The 18,118-nt window shown below is 42.8% G+C and overlaps 1 protein-coding gene across 1 annotated transcript in view; it reads left to right on the top strand.

The window, feature by feature from the left end:
* LOC124593849 (neuroligin-2-like) overlaps positions 1-18,118 on the top strand; it is a gene marked incomplete at its 3' end in the record, with an annotated part of 358,509 nt that overhangs the window by 194,005 nt on the left and 146,386 nt on the right. The window lies entirely within an intron of this gene.

The raw sequence follows: 18,118 nt of genomic DNA, 5'->3' as shown, positions 1-18,118 counted from the left end.
GTGCCATAACCCGGTATCCCAGAAACTTACTGGCCGCGGTGGCCGAGTGATTCTAGGCGCTTCAGTGTGGAACCGCGCGACCGCTACGGTCGCAGGTTCGAATCCTGCCTCGGGCATGGATGTGTGTGATGTCCTTAGGTTAGTTAGGTTTAAGTAGTTCTTGGTTCTAGGGGACAGATGAACTCAGATCTTGAGTCCCATAGAGCTCAGAGCCATTTGAACCCAGAAACTTCGCTCAGTGGAAGAGGGGTCAAAATAATCGAACAAGTGTTTCGGCTTATTCGTGGATACTTGACCGGTTTTGGAAAAAAACGACGGTCAAATTTTCGAGACATTTTCCAGGTACTGTATGTGCGTTTAATCGCGCGATATCGGACGAAATGGTGGCTCAGTGGTTACCGTTGCGGCGCATATAGTACGTCGAAAATTTTGACAGTCGTTTTCGCAGAAAACAGCCGATTATCTACGGATAAGGCGAGACAGCCTGCCGGTGTGGCCGAACGGTTCTAGGCCCTTCAGTCAGGAACCGCGCGACCCCTTTGGTCGCAGGTTCGAATCCTGCCTCGGACGTGATTGTGTGTGATGTCTTTAGGTTAGTTACGTTTAAGTAGTTCTAAGTTCTAGGGGACTAATGACCTCAGATGTTAAGTCCCATAGTGCTAAGAGCCATTTGAACCATAAGGCGAGACATGTGTTCGCATTACTCCTCTTCCACTGAGTCAAGTTCCTGGGAAATCGGATGATGGCACTTTTCTTGTTCCCTTTGTATGTGAGTTGAACCTCACTTTTCTTAGCGTAGTGCACACATCGGTTAGTTGCTGCTGTTTATTTATTTCACTGTTAATATGTAAGAACCTTCAAACCGTTTTTTTACTAAAAAAGTTGTTTTGAAGTGATGGGATTCAAAGTAAATGAATATCTGCAGCTCGTGATCTAGTGACTAGCTTTGCTGCCTCTGGAGCACGGGGCCCGGGTTCGATTCCCGGCCGGGTTGGGGATTTTCTCCGCCCAGGGACTGGGTGTTTGTGTTGTCCTCATCATCTCATTATTATTCGGGAAGTGCTGAGACTGTACATGGAAAGATTGGGAACTTGTACGGCGCTGATGACCACAATGTTGATCCCCCCCCAACAAACTAACTTCAAGATCACAGTAAATGAAGACTCTTCAAGCTTCAAGAGCAGTTTTGTACTCCTACATTTAGAACATTATCGGTTTCTCACCGTTACGGTTGCATGAATCCAACTAGCTCTTCATTTTGACTGATCTACAGAATCTGTGACTAGGCTGATCGTTGAGCATTATTCAGAGTGAATCTTCCGATGAGTTTTCTTTTCCTTGTTGCAATGCCCGCAATCAATCCTGACTGAAATATAGCTGACTGCAGAAACTTCATCATTCTATATTTCGTACAAACCTTACACGTTGTTGAAAACCACGGGCTGTCAACCACTAAGTAAAATACAGTTATGGGCTCAGCGATTTCATGCTAATTTCGTGTTTTACACTCGGTCCGCAACAACGGGGATTCCAACGATTGCTTTCAGTGTTGCTCCTGTGTCCGTTACTGACACCGTGTTTGGATGCCACATATTTGTAGATATTAAAACATAACTTATTTCATTTACTAGCCTTGTATGACAGATAACAGAAGGCCCCCCCCCCAACCCCTTCCCTCCGTCCGTCACCAAACAAGACGGTGCACTGTTTGTGTGACATTAGTATCATGTTCGTAAGACCGGATTTCTGATTTCATTTGGCAACACAGACTTATGTTTTCGTGGTTTTCAGTAATCAATCTTGATAAATGGAGAACCGAAATGATCCTTTATTGAAACGACCGGTTTCGCAGCTTATGCTCCATCCTCGGGTATACATCTGAGTAGAAAAATAATGAGGGATGGGGGTGGAGGGGGAATGAACAGTATTCTCTACACCGCAAGTTAAAAAAGGATGTAGTAAATAACGGCTAAGAAAACTCACAATCAATTCATATAAAATCCTGACGGAGGTCAAATGGACAACCCGACGTTCTGAGTCAAATAAAAATAAAACGTCCATCGAAGGAACGGTAGTAAGGTAGTAAAAGTGCCACAACGATGGAAACCACTACCGCAAATAGCAAGGGACCCTACAATGAAAAACGTGAGGAGAACAGGTAGGCTCTAAATTTCAAAGTATGAAAATTCGAAAATTCGGAATTAAAATGAACGTTAATAGAAAATAGGAATGTAATTAGATAAACTCTCCTTTGGGAGAGCAACATAATGCAGAATAATCTGGTGTGGCAGTAGCCTGAGGTGTCATCTGTGCAGGAAAACAGACCTTAACGTTTTATAAATGTATGTATATAACTATAAAATGTAGGCTGGTTAATGATTAACTGTCGCGAATGTCTATATCTGTTATCTCGAAGCTATCTTACGGTTTGTGGCGGATGGCGTCCCTGGTACAACCATCATTTCTTCCTTTTTGTGTTTCATTCATGAATGTTGAACAGGTAGCTGTCGACGGAAGAATGAATGTATGTCATGTGGTTGTAATTGCGGGTATATTTTTGAAAACAGCAACAACCAAAATACATGAACAAAGTCAGTCTAAACTTGGGTCATATGTAAAACAGATAATGTATACCGCGACATCTTTTGCTAATATGCGTAGTCGACGTCAAAAGACGAAATATGATCGAGTGAATGAGTTCAAACAAGCAGATAAACAGGTTTCGAGTAAACAGCTTGTACACATGGTGACATTTCGGTTCATACAGAACATTAATTGTACAGAAGAGGACTGTATGCTGTGAATGTCTGCACCACGCAATGCAACCACATTCCAACGTTGAAAGACTGCCCTGTCCACACAGCTGAAACGGATCGCGCAGCTTCATCTATAGAGTTTAGCTCGACGTCAGAACATCGTTCAGAGCTAGGATTTCCTAATGCTGACGTATTCAAGCAAAAAACGACTCTACAGAACTGTTCGATCAGTCATAGAGGATGATTTCCCAATGGAAAAGGCGGGCAGCTACATTCCAAAGCTTATGGTCGACAATTTACTTCTTAAAACCATTAGACAAGAATAAAGCGGCAACTGAGGCTTCTTTCCGAGTTTCAAAAATTATTGCACAGACTAGGGCACCATACGAAGACGGTGAATTAATCAAAACTGCGTGTTTAGAAGCTGCAGATTCATTATTTGATGGTTTCGAAAATAAAACTGAGACAATGTCTGCCATTAAACTTTTACAGCTTTCCGCAGGTACGGTAATGCGGAGGGTTGAGGTTGCGAGTTTTGACGTTACTTCAGAATATAGAACTGAATATTGGTAGCTACAACTATTTCTCCCTACGACTTCACAAATCGACTGATACAGATGATACAGCTTAGTTGGCCATTTTTGCAAGAATGGTTTTCGATAATTTCAAAGTAAAAAAGGAGGTGGGAAGAATTGTATCACTAACACGACGCGCTGCAGGACAGGAAATGTTTCTGGCAGTTGACGATCTTATCAACTCTGAAAATATTCCTGTAAAGTAGTTGATGGGCTTAACAACTGATGGAGCTACTGGGACAGTAGGCGGAGAGAAGAGATTCATAGCCTTATGTTGTAAAAACAACAGTTTTCCGACATTTCTGTATTACCTTTGTCTAATGCAGCAGCAGTCACTGGTGGAGTGTTTTTATGTATGAGCAACGAAAACAGAAGAGAGATAAAAGAATGAACATAGTTAGAGCACATGCCATTAAGAGACGTTTGTTCAGAGCACTGACTGATGAACTGCCTCAGCAGAGGCAGAGTTTAAAAGCGTTTTGAAGAGTCGCATCCTGCCTTAGTAGAATTTTCGAAAGAACTGGGCAAATCCTTCTGTGAACTAGGAGGTTCGGTTAGGTACAATATTTTGCTTTACTAGCAGACATCACTGAAAACTTATCCTTAACTTGCAACTTCAAGGTAAAGATAAAGATACTGGCGGAAAAGTTTCTGATTTCGCTTCATTATCAAGTAAGTTGGAACTGTGGAAACGGCTCTCATCCAAGACAAATACAAAACCCTTGTCCTGTGTGGAACAAACCAATGACAAGCAAGACTCTTCAACGCCTCCTCACAACTGCTAACGAATCGTTGAAATTTTTTCAGATTGGAGAAGTCAGTCCAGTCTTTAAAATCGCTTTCTTGAAAGTCTGAAATTATTTAGCCTTTTGTTTCGAAAGAAAAATGCGAAATTTTGGTCTAGATCTGTCTCAAAGTGAAGGCAATGTTCATCTCTACATATCTATGACAGGTTTCTTTTCCTGGTCAAAATTTATAAAAAAACAAGTACAGAAATGGACCGACTGGTGAACATTTGGACAACTGTATTCGAGAGCCAGCACTACCTACTCTAACGCTGAAAGCTCATTGGCGGCTAAAGAGAGTGCTGTCCTTCTCATTAAAGTTAATAAGGTTCATAAAAAATTTATTTTTACATTTATAAATTATTACTAACTGCACTTCAGTTCCTTAATTAGGTGCAGTTCAACGTCAGTTTCTTTTTTCTGTTAAAATTCGTTTGATATTGACTAGAGATGTAAGGTTATAGGCAATAAACAAATTAAAATTTTTTTAGAGAAATGTTCTTATTTCTGTCGTATTTTGTGTGGGCAGTTTACGGTAGGATATAAAAATGGTGTGGTAGCTCACAGGCTTCATAATTATGGTGACTACTGAGCTATACAGATCAGTTGCCATCCTTCAATGAGTCTCTAAATTCGTTCAATGTCTGTTGGTGTACCTTCAAATGCTTTTTTAAGGGATCAAAAGCGTGATGGTAGCATGGGAAGATATCAGCGCTGTAGGATGTGTGTTAGAGTGTCTGCAACTTGAGTTAGCGTAACTTCTGCGTTACGTCATTTGCACTATGAGGATGTGCATTATCATAAAGCAGCAGCACTCCTCGTCGCACTGTCCCTGGTTCCCAACAGACGTGCTGCCCGATACCCATTCTTCATTTGCCCGTCGATTTCAATCGGTGTTTGCCCTTCTGCAGATGGTTCAGATGGTTCTGAGCACTATGGGACTTAACTTCTGAGGTCATCAGTCCCCTAGAACCTAGAACTACTTAACCTAACTAACCTAAGGACATCACACACATCTATGCCCGAGGCAGGATTCGAGCCTGCGACCGTAGCGGTCGCGCGGTTGCAGACTGTAGTACCTAGAACCGCTCGGCCACTTCGGCCGGCTATCCTTCTGCAGCCAAGAACAGAACAACAACACGCTGTTCCTGTTAGGATGCATTTGGTAATGACGTCGCCATAGTTTCTGTATTTAGCTCACTCACGTCGGAAACAAGAGTGCAACATGTCGATGCTTATACAGGATGATCAAAAAGTCAGTATAAATTTGAAAACTTAATAAACCACGGAATAATGTAGATAGAGAGGTAAAAATTGACACACATTCTTGGAATGACATGGGGTCTTATTAGAACCGAAAAAAAAACAAAGTTCACAAATTGTCCGACAGATGGCGCGTGAAGGATCTCTTGCACGCGTCGTTTGGTGATGATGGTGTGCTCAGCCGCCACATTCGTCATGCTTGGCCTCCCAGGTCCCCAGACCTCAGTCCGTGCGATTATTGGCTTTGGGGTCACCTGAAGTCGCAAGTGTATCGTGATCGACCGACATCTCTAGAAAGACAACATCCGACGCCAATGCCACACCATAACTCCGGACATGCTTTACAGTGCTGTTCACGACATTATTCCTCGACTACAGCTATTGTTGAGGAATGATGGTGGACATATTGAGCATTTCCTGTAAAGAACATCATCTTTGCTTTATCTTACTTTTTTATGCTAATTATTGCTATTTTGATCAAATGAAGCACCATCTGTCGGACATTTTTTGAACTTTTGTATTTTTTTGTTTCTAATGAAACCCCATGTCATTCCAAGCATGTGTGTCAATTTGTACCTCTCTGTCTACATTATTCCGTGATTTATTCAGTATTCAGATCTATACTGACTTTTTGATCAGCCGGTATATTCACCTTGGAGTCGAGATACGTTGCATATACGCTGCAGCGACATCCTCAAACGAAAACTTTCTGATCACCCTTTATACCATGTTAGTTGCTCAAGATATTCACCACAAATACTGTAATCAGATACAAATATGTTTTTCTCTTTGCTGTAGGTATTATCTCGCATTAAAGCCCATTTAAATAGAGCTGCCATTCATTAGGTCTAGTGGAAATTTATCCAGGTCTTTCTGCTATTCCTCAGGATCATCTGTAAGTTCCTATGACTATTAAAGCTTCATCTTTGAACAGCAGTCACTATCTGAATCCAGTGGTAAATCTGCTGTGGACGAATTGCGGTTGGTTGTTTATGGCTTCTCGAGGTAGCGCTGCGACAGTCCAAACAGCAGGCTGCATTGCGCTAGGGTTCACATGCAGTTCACATAAGCGACAGTCGCTCGCACTGCTCAGTCTGTAATGTTACTTACCGACATTTGGTTTAATATCTCAAAACAGTTTTCTGTGTGCATCATTTAACCCTAATGATATCGGACACTTCGATTTTGGTTTCTGTTTCTTGCCAATATTTCTAATATTACAGGTTACTTGTGTTTTAAGGATTATTCGCATTTTTACAATGCACCTGATGCTCTTATAATAATATGAACACTCAACAAAAAGAAATTTTCAGTAGCGTAAAATGCAAATGGGCTCATACTTTCTCTTTAGGTTTTTTGAAACCCGTATCAATCCTGAATTAATAAAGGCTTGTAAACGTCATTCCTATACGCTCCTTAAATATGCCAAAATATGAAAGGTTTTATAGTTGCAAGGAAAGTTTAATTGCGTATTTCGGATTTTCCAGTCAGGAGTGTTTAAAGCTGTGATCGCGAAGTACGGGAGGACAGTTTGGAGTTGAACTTCAGTTTGACGACGAGTCCATTTGAGACGGAGAACAAGCTCGTTTTAGGCAAAGAGCTTTGCCACTTCAAAACCCGTCCCACGATTCGCCTTAACTGAAAACTATAACTGTGGATGATCGGAGGGGGATTTGACCGAAAGTGAATCGAGTGTACTAACCACTGCACTATCCGTCTCGGTATAAAGCCAATGGGGATTTTAAGTATAGTACCATGTCAGCTTATCCTAAAACAACATGTTAAAGCCGTTGACAGTATTTCTTAGTATCATGACAAGCAGTTTTCAAGTTCGCTAACATTTCTACAGTTGGATGTGAGTTCATTCGTTACGGCCTGTTTTGAGCGTGTTCCCAGTCACAGAGGAACGGTATTATAACATGACAGAATCCACTCAGTGCTTCACAAAAGAGCCGACGTTCAGCCTGACGCCCGCAGGGAGATGCGGCACACTGATTTTACGATGCGGAATAAAAAGACCGAACCGTCAGAGGCTTAAAATCACAAGCTGCTCTGTCAATCACAGGTATATCCCTCCGTGCTCCAGTGTTTTTGTGCACGCCAACTACGTAGATCCAGTTCTGTCACACAGAAAAGCGAACAGTCCATCACGTATACCGGCAAATTCAAAGCTTCCGCGCAATCCACCATATGTGTCTTCTGTTTCGTGACGTTTTGTTAGAAGTGAGAAATGCTTAATGAACCTCATCTTGCGTAATAAGTTTAACAGCAACCAAGAGCGTCCTTTATTTTTCTATAAGTCGTAGAGAAATAGGGGTAATTCATGTTACATACTTTTAGATGTTGTAGAGGGGACACGGTAGATCAAGTTCTCCGCAGGAACCCTTATCCAAAAACGTCATCCAACGACGTTACAGATCGTCAAAGTAACAGGCGCTGGCGCCTGTAAACGCACGTATACACCGGGTGATTCCGTGATAATGATACAAGCTTTCTAGGATGATGGGAAGGGTAAATATATCAAATCGAGCAAAGGGACCCTGTACCTGTAACGAACAACTCGAAAATTGTAAGCGAAAGCCGTTCTGATGCCTCTGACTGTGGGATACATGTACTGTAACTGTTGTTGCTAGGACTATAGGATAGGCAACTTTTAGAGGTGCTAGAATGGACCAGAAATAGAAGAAATGTCCTATGTAAACATGGGCTATAAAACGCATACCTTAAGAGCTATGAGCACTTTCAATTAGGAGATGTTTCACAAGTGCTCACAGCATACTCAGGTATGCGTTTTGGAGCCGATGTTTACTGTACACTTTTTCCTAGTTTTGATCCATACTGCCACCTCTGAAAGTTACCTACCCTACCATCTAAGCGGCAATTGTACCATCACATGCAGTCCACTTAAATGGTTCTTAATGGGTGAATAGTTAATTCGAAAGCGATTTTTAAACAGATACTTGGGGACATTAACCAATCAGGAACTCTGCAGACTACTTTATGTTTCGTGTGCCATAAAATTTTTCTCGGTCGCCACCCAATTTAGTTAAAATAGGGAAAATTTAACGTAAGAACTGAATTAATCACTGAATTGGTAAGGATAACCAACGTGTTAGTATTAGTAAAAAGATCCAATTGAATGTATGGAATGAGCATAGGGGAACAATGTAAGTAAAACCTTAAATCAAATAATTCAGAGCAAGCAACAAAAGGCATAAGATAATCAGACAATAGTCTAAAAATACAAGACCTGCCTTTTGCGCTTCAGAAACGCCAGGTGGGCTGTATTAAAAAAAAGTTTTACAAAAGGGGAGAGGTTTGTTTGAGAAACAGTCATCACAGTTTAAAATAGTTTATTAAAATAAAACATCATATTAAAAACTCACAAACTAATGTTAAACTATGACCTGTCGTTGCCTATTATTTAATTAATTAATTAATTAACTCACTGACATTATTATAACATTGAGTGTTGAGTTACACTGCGGTAATAAATGAAAAGTAAATCTTAGGCGCACATGGGAAAAGTTCACACAAAGATACACGTTTCACACATACAAGAATAGAGATGAAAATAATTTTGCCCATCACAATAAATCAAAGGCTCAAAGGTTCGTCCCTATCGCTGTGATTCAATTACTGCGAATAAGAATACTTTGGAAGACTTTCCTACAAAGAAATTTATCTACATAACCTTGAACGTCAAACTAAGGTACGGTGGCGTGAGACGCTCTATCCATCTGAGCCACCAAGGATAGTGCGACTGCAGGGACTTCTTCATAGTGCCCCTGCCAATTATACTCATTACTCGGACATGTCCGAAAGAACAGATACCATCTTCATATATATAAGGTTCACCGGCCATTTGACCATCTTCTTCTGTGCGGTTGCACAAACAGTGCTCGAACTTTTACGGGAATCGGCAAAAAAGCCGCGAGTAATGAGTATAATGGGCAGGGGCACTATGAATATAGTGCGGGACCGTAATTTGGGAATGTGAGTCTCGCGGGATGATTACAAGAGAAAAGTCCCTGCAATCGCACTATCATCTGTGTCCTCTGTGGCTCAGAGCGTCTACCATGTAAGCACGAGATCCCGGGTTCGAGTCCCGGTCGGAGCACACATTTTCAACTCTCCCTGTTGACTTATATCACGCCTTTATGCACCTAGGGATATTCATTTAATTGTAATGTACGTAGGATTAGATGCGTACTGGAAAAATTGTTACTTTAATCTAATTGTGTACAACTGAATGGGGACAAAAACGATGTACAAAACTAAATAACACATAATTGAGCCTGACAGCACGAAATGCAAGTTAAATAAATAGTATGAAAGGAATCTAACAGGGACGTTTCACACTTTATGAGGTATGAGAACGGTTTTCGCTTATAACTTTCGACGTATTATTTTCCGGTGCAGGGTCCCTTATCTCAGTGATACATTTACCCTTCTCCATCAACCTAAAGAGTTTGTAACACCAACACGGAATCACCCTGTGTATACGTATATTCGTAGGCAACGGCGCCTCTAACTTTGACGTTTTGGCGAAGGACACTGGTTCCCATGTAAAACTAGATCTACCATGTCCCCTCTACAACCTCTAAACGTGTGTAACATGGGCTGTGAAACTCCCTGTATATTCCATTCTTGGATCTACAGATCTTACTAAAAACATAATTTTGTGCTGAAGTTTAGAATTAGGATCACCATACGAATTCTGCTACAACATCATTAATTTTAATAGAGATAATTATCCGCCTTTCTAGTGTTTGGAGCGGTCAACGCCAAACTAGAACTCTGACAAGCTGTCAGAGAATCAAAACGACTTTCCTGTCTTACTCATCTCGACTGTTCGATTCCTTTCACGAAGGTCTTATGAATAACATTCCCACAATCACTGAGTAACTAAAACTGAAGTGATACTTGGTCACTACAGCAGCCGGTTGTTTCCCTCCGCTACTGATTAAAGTAACAGGCTCATCATTCGGTATTTATTCCGGTTGCTATCGCTTTATTTATCAGTTGTCCTTTTTTATTCGCAGTTCATGGTTGCTATTTCATTTTACGTATTGTGATTTTGTTATTTGGAAACAGTGGAGCCGAGAATGGCCAGAAAATGGAGTGCCATGTGAAGAAAGAGGTACATTTCCGACGATTTCTTCTATATGAGCTCAAAAAATGGCTCTGAGCACTATGGGACATAACATCTATGGTCATCAGTCCCCTAGAACTTAGAACTACTTAAACCTAACTAACCTAAAGACAGCACACAACACCCAGCCATCACGAGGCAGAGAAAATCCCTGACCCCGCCGGGAATCGAACCCGGGAACCCGGGCGTGGGAAGCGAGAACGCTACCGCACGACCACGAGATGCGGGCTATATGAGCTCAGTAGAGAGATGAGATTGGCAGGGGCATCCAGAAACATTTGCGCTATGTATGGAGATAATGCCATTGGACACAGCAAGGGAAGAAAGTGATTTTCTCGTTTTAAGGAGGATCATTTTAACATTAGCGAGTCTTCACGTTCTGTAAGAGATCCGTGGTTTGATGAAGATCCTTTAAACGCATTAATCTACAATGATCCACTTCAGTGTGCTAGAGAACTGGCAAATGTGATGAACTGTGGTGATGCCAACATAGTGCGACATCTACATTCAATGGGGAATGTGGAAATCACAAAAATCAGCAGATGGCCGTCTCTGTTTGCTCGTCATAAATTGGCTCGTCAACATCACCCGTCATTCCTATTCTTTGTCGTTACTGGTGACGAAAAATGGTGTCTTTATGCTAACACAATGAAAATAGGTACAATTTGAGGTGCAGAGTTTCATCGTCAGCGGGGTAATTACAGGTGGAACATTAGTTCAAATGGCTTTACCGACAGGAATATCCAATGTTTCGCGTATAATGGAGCCTCAATAAACCTACTTCAGTATCAGTAACAGGGAATTTGTGCCATACTTCTCGCATGTATCAGATCAGTGCTTGACATATATCGTCTGCTTAGTTTTTGTTGAGGAAATGGTCAACTGGTAGTCTATCGAGGGTATCAGTCACTCTGTGCTCCGAGAAATGACCTAATATATTAATCGAATACTCTTGGTTTGACCGCTACGTGGAAGGACATCATTGCTTCTCTGATCTGTCAGTGTAATTCTGCGATTAATAACATCTTTGTCAATGCTTTTAAAATCAATATTTGTAGATTTAGTTCAGACAGCAACAGTCACGTTGCCACGTAATTGATTTTCTTGAGAAGAATCTCTTGCTTCGGGCACTGCACACACATGTTGCAAGTCAGCGGCCGTTACTACAAACCTCACACATACACAGCAAGAAAATCACGAGCACCTCTCTAATAGCCACTAGTTTCACCTTCGGCACGGATAAGCGACGCCTCGTCCCATGGAAGCAATGAAGCCTGGCAGATCGACTGTAAGGAGGTGTCACCACATCTGCACACACAATTCCCATAAATTCCGGGGAGATGAGCGATGAGCTCTGGCGCCACGTTCCATCACATCGCAGATGCGTTCGATCAGGTTCAGATCTGGCGAGCTGGGGGAAAAACATCAGTTGGAACTCGCTACTCTGCTCCTCGAACCACTCCATCACACTCCTAGCCTTGTGACATGGCGCATTATCTTGTTGAAAAATACCACTGCCGTCGGGAAACATGATCATCGTGAAGGGGTGTGCGAAGTGTGCAGCCTGTGTACGATGTACCTTGGCCGTAATGGTGCCTTGCACGAGCTCCACTAGACCTACGGAGGCCAATGTGAATGTTCCCCAAAGCATTATTGAGTTGGCGTTAGTTTGTCTCCGTACCGCAGTACAGGTATCAAGGATCTGTTGCCTTGGAAGACCGCGGATTCGCGCTCTCCTGCCTGCATGACGAAGAAGGCACCGGGATTAATCAGACCGTGCAACGCTCTGCCACTTCGCCAGCGTCCAGTGCCGAAGATCGCGTGCCCGTTTCTATCGTAGTTGCCGATGTTTTGGTGTTAACATTGGCACATGCCTGTGTCGTCGGCTGCGGAGGCCCACCGTTAGGAGTTTCGTTGCACTGTGTGTTCAGACACACTTGTACGCAGCCCAGTATTAACGTCTGAAGTCATTTCCGCCACAGTTCGCCACCTGTCCTGTTTTACCAATCTGCCCAGCGTACGATGTCCAGTATCCGAAATGAGGGGTGACCGCCCAATCCCACGACGTCTTGGCGTAGTTTTATCTTGGTTTCACCACGTGTTGAAGGCACTCGAAGACGCTTACCACATCACCTCTCGATCACCCGACAAGTTTTGTGATTTCCGAAATGCTCCCACCGAGCCACCACAATCTGCCATCAATCAAACGTAGATACATCTCCCGTCTGCCCCATCATAAACAAGCCACATGCACCGCTCCTGTGTCTGATAGGAGCTATTCCTCGCCAGGCGATGTTGCTATGTCTTGGAGCGGTTTATGTCGGTAGTAGGTAGATGGTCTAATTTTCTGACTGACCAGTGTATACAAGAACACAGTTCATCGTGAGCAACTGCCTAATAGCGTTCGTATGATGCCCCTATTGAACAACTGCAGTTCTCCGCGTTCTAAATTCTGGAAGTATGTATTGGTTTAGGACACAATTAATGCAATTCGTGTACGCCCAGAAGAGGTGTTTGGCAGTGGCTTGACGCACAGGTTGTTGCCGTGAATCTGAGCTTCGAAACAACTGGAAATTGTCATCACGCTCCTGGAATCTATTCAGTACAAAAAGCCTTTTTTGCGTGCGAAATACTATGCAGGAAAATACTGTATCCGAAGTGCCAGATGCATTACGCGATGTAAGTAGTCAGCTATGGAAATGGAAATGGGCGTTTGGCGAGATTGGCCGGGAGGCCCCTTGCGGGGCAGGTCCGGCCGCATTGGTGCTGGTCTAATTACATACGATGCCACATTGGGCGACCTGCAGGCCGGATGGGGATGAAATGATGATGAAGACAACACAACACCCAGTCCATGAGCGGAGAAAATACCCGACCCAGCCGAGAATCAAACCCGGACCCGTGGGAGGGCAGTCCGTCACGCTGACGACTAAACTGTTGGGGCGGAGAGTAGTCAGCTATGAGGTAGAATTAGTCCACTGTATTCATCGTACATTCTCTAAGAACCTGATGGACACCACATGACGAAGATGACAAATCAACATATTAGGAGGATTCGCCAGAGACAACTGAACTCAAAGGAACCTTGTATGGACTCAAAAAATGAGTATTACAGTGTCGCAGATACATGTACAACATTTTTAATGGTGTTGTAGTGATGCGGAAGCTTCAAGCAAAATACTAAATCCAGTCATCTCTCTAATGGCTGGTGTGGCCGTGCGGTTCTAGGCGCTTCAGTTTGGAACCGCGTGACCGCTACGGTCGCAGGTTCGAATCTTGCCTCGGGCATGGATGTGTGTGATGTCCTTAGGTTAGTTAGGTTTAAGTAGTTCTAAGTTCTAGGGGACTGATGACATCAGATGTTGAGTCCCATAGTGCTCAGAGCGATTTGAACCATTTTGAACTCCAAACTGCACACAGTAAACACCGGACAAACTCACCAACTGTTGGAGAGAGGCGAGAGGACATTTGCACAGTTGTGCTGGTGGAAGGCACAGACGACTAGCACTAAGCCTTATGTCACTGAAACCCGCTTTTTATGGTCTGTGGTGCAACGTAAGCACCTTTATGGACATTTGAGTTACTATACTTGACGCCGCACACAATGGGCGTGTTTGGACCTGTAGGATACATGGAATACGTGAGAAACGCAGTGTTGCAGAATGTGTTGTGGCTCCAGTAGATACCTACCCAAGTAATTGAAGAACATGTTTATTCAGATATGAAGACGGTCCATTAATTCCAGCATGTGAAAATTGGAGCACTAGTTCATAACATCTTCTGCCCTCCCATATTATGGTAAATGATTATGATTTGAATGGTTCAAATGGCTCTGAGCACTATAGAACTTAACATCTGAGGTCATCAGTCCCCTAGAACGTAGAACTATTTGAACCTAACTAACCTAAAGACATCACCCACACATATCCATGTCAGAGGCAGGATTCGAACCTGCGACCGTAGCGGTCGCCATTTTAAACTGAACTTACTGTAACACAGAGATATCGCTGCGTTCACATATCGACTATTGAATCTAAGCACAGAGAATTTTTGTGGAATGGGTGGACATCTCAACATTTATCCCTTAACTGAAATCCACCTAGGCTTTTCTGGTGCAAATAAAACGTCGACCTCGTATCAATCCCGATAGTTCAGTACCTTCCCAACAACCATCCTTCCTGGTTCGGGAACAATGGGAACCTAATCTTCAGCGTAGCAGGACTTAGCACAGAACTGTGTCCGATGACAAACTTCTTTAGTAGTGGCAAAACCGTACTTCATGGCTTTTGGTCATCAGTCTACTGATTGGTTTGATGCGGCCCGCCACGAATTCCTTTCTTGTGCTAACCTCTTCATCTCAGAGTAGCACTTGCGACCTACGTCCTCAATTATTTGCTTGACGTATTCCAATCTCTGTCTTCCTCTACAGTTTTTGCCCTCTACAGCTCCCTCTAGTACCATGGAAGTCATTCCCTCATGTCTTAGGAGATGTCCTATCATCCTGTCCCTTCTCCTTATCAGTGTTTTCCACATATTCCTCTCCTCTCCGATTCTGCGTAGAACCTCCTCATTCCTTACCTTATCAGTCCACCTAATTTTCAACATTCGTCTATAGCACCACATCTCAAATGCTTCGATTCTCTTCTGTTCCGGTTTTCCCACAGTCCATGTTTCACTACCATACAATGCTGCACTCCAGACGTACATCCTCAGAAATTTCTTCCTGAAATTAAGGCCGGTATTTGATATTAGTAGACTACTCTTGGCCAGAAATGCCTTTTTTGCCATAGCGAGTCTGCTTTTGAAGTCCTCCTTGCTGCGTCCGTCATTGGTTATTTTACTGCCTAGGTAGCAGAATTCCTTAACTTCATTGACTTCGTGACCATCAATCCTGATGTTAAGTTTCTCGCTGTTCTCATTTCTACTACTTCTCATTACCTTCGTCTTTCTCCGATTTACTCTCAAACCATACTGTGTACTCATTAGACTGTTCATTCCGTTCAGCAGATCATTTAATTCTTCTTCACTTTCACTCAGGATAGCAATGTCATCAGCGAATCGTATCATTGATATCCTTTCACCCTGTATTTTAATTCCACTCCTGAACCTTTCTTTTATTTCCATCATTGCTTCCTCGATGTACAGATTGAAGAGTAGGGGCGAAAGGCTACAGCCTTGTCTTACACCCTTCTTAATACGAGCACTTCGTTCTTGATCGTCCACTCTTATTATTCCCTCTTGGTTGTTGTACATATTGTATATGACCCGTCTCTCCCTATAGCTTACCCCTACTTTTTTCAGAATCTCGAACAGCTTGTACCATTGTATATTGTCGAACGCTTTTTCCAGGTCGACAAATCCTATGAAAGTGTCTTGATTTTTCTTTAGCCTTGCTCCCATTATTAGCGGTAACGTCAGAATTGCCTCTCTCGTCCCTTTACTTTTCCTAAAGCCAAACTGATTGTCACCTAGCGCATTCTCAATTTTCTTTTCCATTCTTCTGTATATTATTCTTGTAAGCAACTTCGATGCATGAGCTGTTAAGCTGATTGTGCGATAATTCTCGCACTTGTCAGCTCTTGCCGTCTTCGGAATTGTGTGGATGATGCTTTTCCGAAAGTCAGATGGTATATCGCCAGTGAATAGTCGTTTTGTTGCCACTTCCCCCCATGATTTTAGAAATTCTGATGAAATGTTATCTATCCCTTCTGCCTTATTTGACCGTAAGTCCTCCAAAGCTCTTTTAAATTCCGATTCTAATACTGTATCCCCTATCTCTTCTAAATCGACTCCTGTTTCTTCTTCTATCACATCAGACAAATCTTCACCCTCATAGAGGCTTTCAATGTATTCTTTCCACCCATCTGCTCTCTCCTCTGCATTTAACAGTAGAATTCCCGTTGCACTCTTAATGTTATCACCGTTGCTTTTAATGTCACCATAGGTTGTTTTGACTTTCCTGTCTGCTGAGTCTGTCCTTCCGACGATCCTATCTTATTCGATGTCTTCACATTTTTCCTGCAGCCTTTTCGTCTTAGCTTCCCTGCACTTCCTATTTATTTCATTCCTCAGCGACTTGTATTTCTGTATTCCTGATTTTCCCGGAACATGTTTGTACTTCCTCCATTAATCAATCAACTGAAGTATTTCTTCTGTTACCCATGGTTTCTTCGCAGCTACCTTCTTTGTACCTATGTTTTCCTTCCCAACTTCTGTGATGGCCCTTTTTAGAGATGTCCATTCCTCTTCAACTGTACTGCCTACTGCGCTATTCCTTATTGCTGTATCTATAGCGTTAGAGAACTTCAAACGTATCTCGTCATTCCTTAGTACTTCCGTATCCCACTTCTTTGCGTATTGACACTTCCTGACTAATATCTTGAACTTCAGCCTACTCTTCATCACTACTATATTGTGATCTGAGTCTATATCTGCTCCTGGGTACGCCTTACAATCCAGTATCTGATTTCGGAATCTCTGTCTGACCATGATGTAATCTAATTGAAATCTTCCCGTATCTCCCGGCCTTTTCCAAGTATACCTCCTCCTCTTGTGATTCTTGAACAGGGTATTCGCTATTACTAGCTGAAACCTGTTACAGAACTCAATTAGTCTTTCTCCTCTTTCATTCCTTGTTCCAAGCCCATATTCTCCTGTAACCTTTCCTTCTACTGCTTCCCCTACAACTGCATTCCAGTCGCCCATGACTATAAGATTTTCGTCCCCCTTTACATACTGCATTACCCTTTCAATATCCTCATACACTTTCTCTATCTGTTCATCTTCAGCTTGCGACGTCGGCATGTATACCTGAACTATTGTTGTCGGTGTTGGTCTGCTGTCGATTCTGATTAGAACAACCCGGTCACTGAACTGTTCACAGTAACACACCCTCTGCCCTACCTTCCTATTAATAACGAATCCTACACCTGTTATACCATTTTCTGCTGCTGTTGATATTTCCCGATACTCATCTGACCAGAAATCCTTGTCTTCCTTCCACTTCACTTCACTGACCCCTACTATATCTAGATTGAGCCTTTGCATTTCCCTTTTCAGATTTTGTAGTTTCCCTACCACGTTCAAGCTTCTGACATTCCACGCCCCGACTCTTAGAACGTTATCTTTTCGTTGATTATTCAATCTTTTTCTCATGGTAACCTCCCCCCTTGGCAGTCCCCTCCCGGAGATCCGAATGGGGGACTATTCCGGAATCTTTTGCCAATGGAGAGATCATCATGACACATCTTCAATTACAGGCCACATGTCCTGTGGATACACGTTAAGTGTCTTTAATGCAATGGTTTCCATTGCCTTCTGCATCCTCATGTCGTTGATCATTGCTGATTCTTCCACATTTAGGGGCAATTTCCCACCCCTAGGACAAGAGAGTGCCCTGAACCTCTATCCGCTCCTCCACCCTCTTTGACAAGGCCGTTGGCAGAATGAGGCTGACTTCTTATGCCGGAAGTCTTCGGCCGCCAATGCAGGTTATTTATCGAAATTTAGGCAGTGGCGGGGATCGAGCCCGGGACCGATGACGTTTTTGATTATGAATCAAGACGCTACCCCTAGACCACGGGT

Source organism: Schistocerca americana, chromosome 2 (genome assembly GCF_021461395.2).
Source record: "Schistocerca americana isolate TAMUIC-IGC-003095 chromosome 2, iqSchAmer2.1, whole genome shotgun sequence".
NCBI lineage: Eukaryota > Metazoa > Arthropoda > Insecta > Orthoptera > Acrididae > Schistocerca > Schistocerca americana.
The sequence above is the reverse complement of the archived record's forward strand: the minus strand, read 5'-3'. Positions and strand labels throughout refer to the sequence as shown.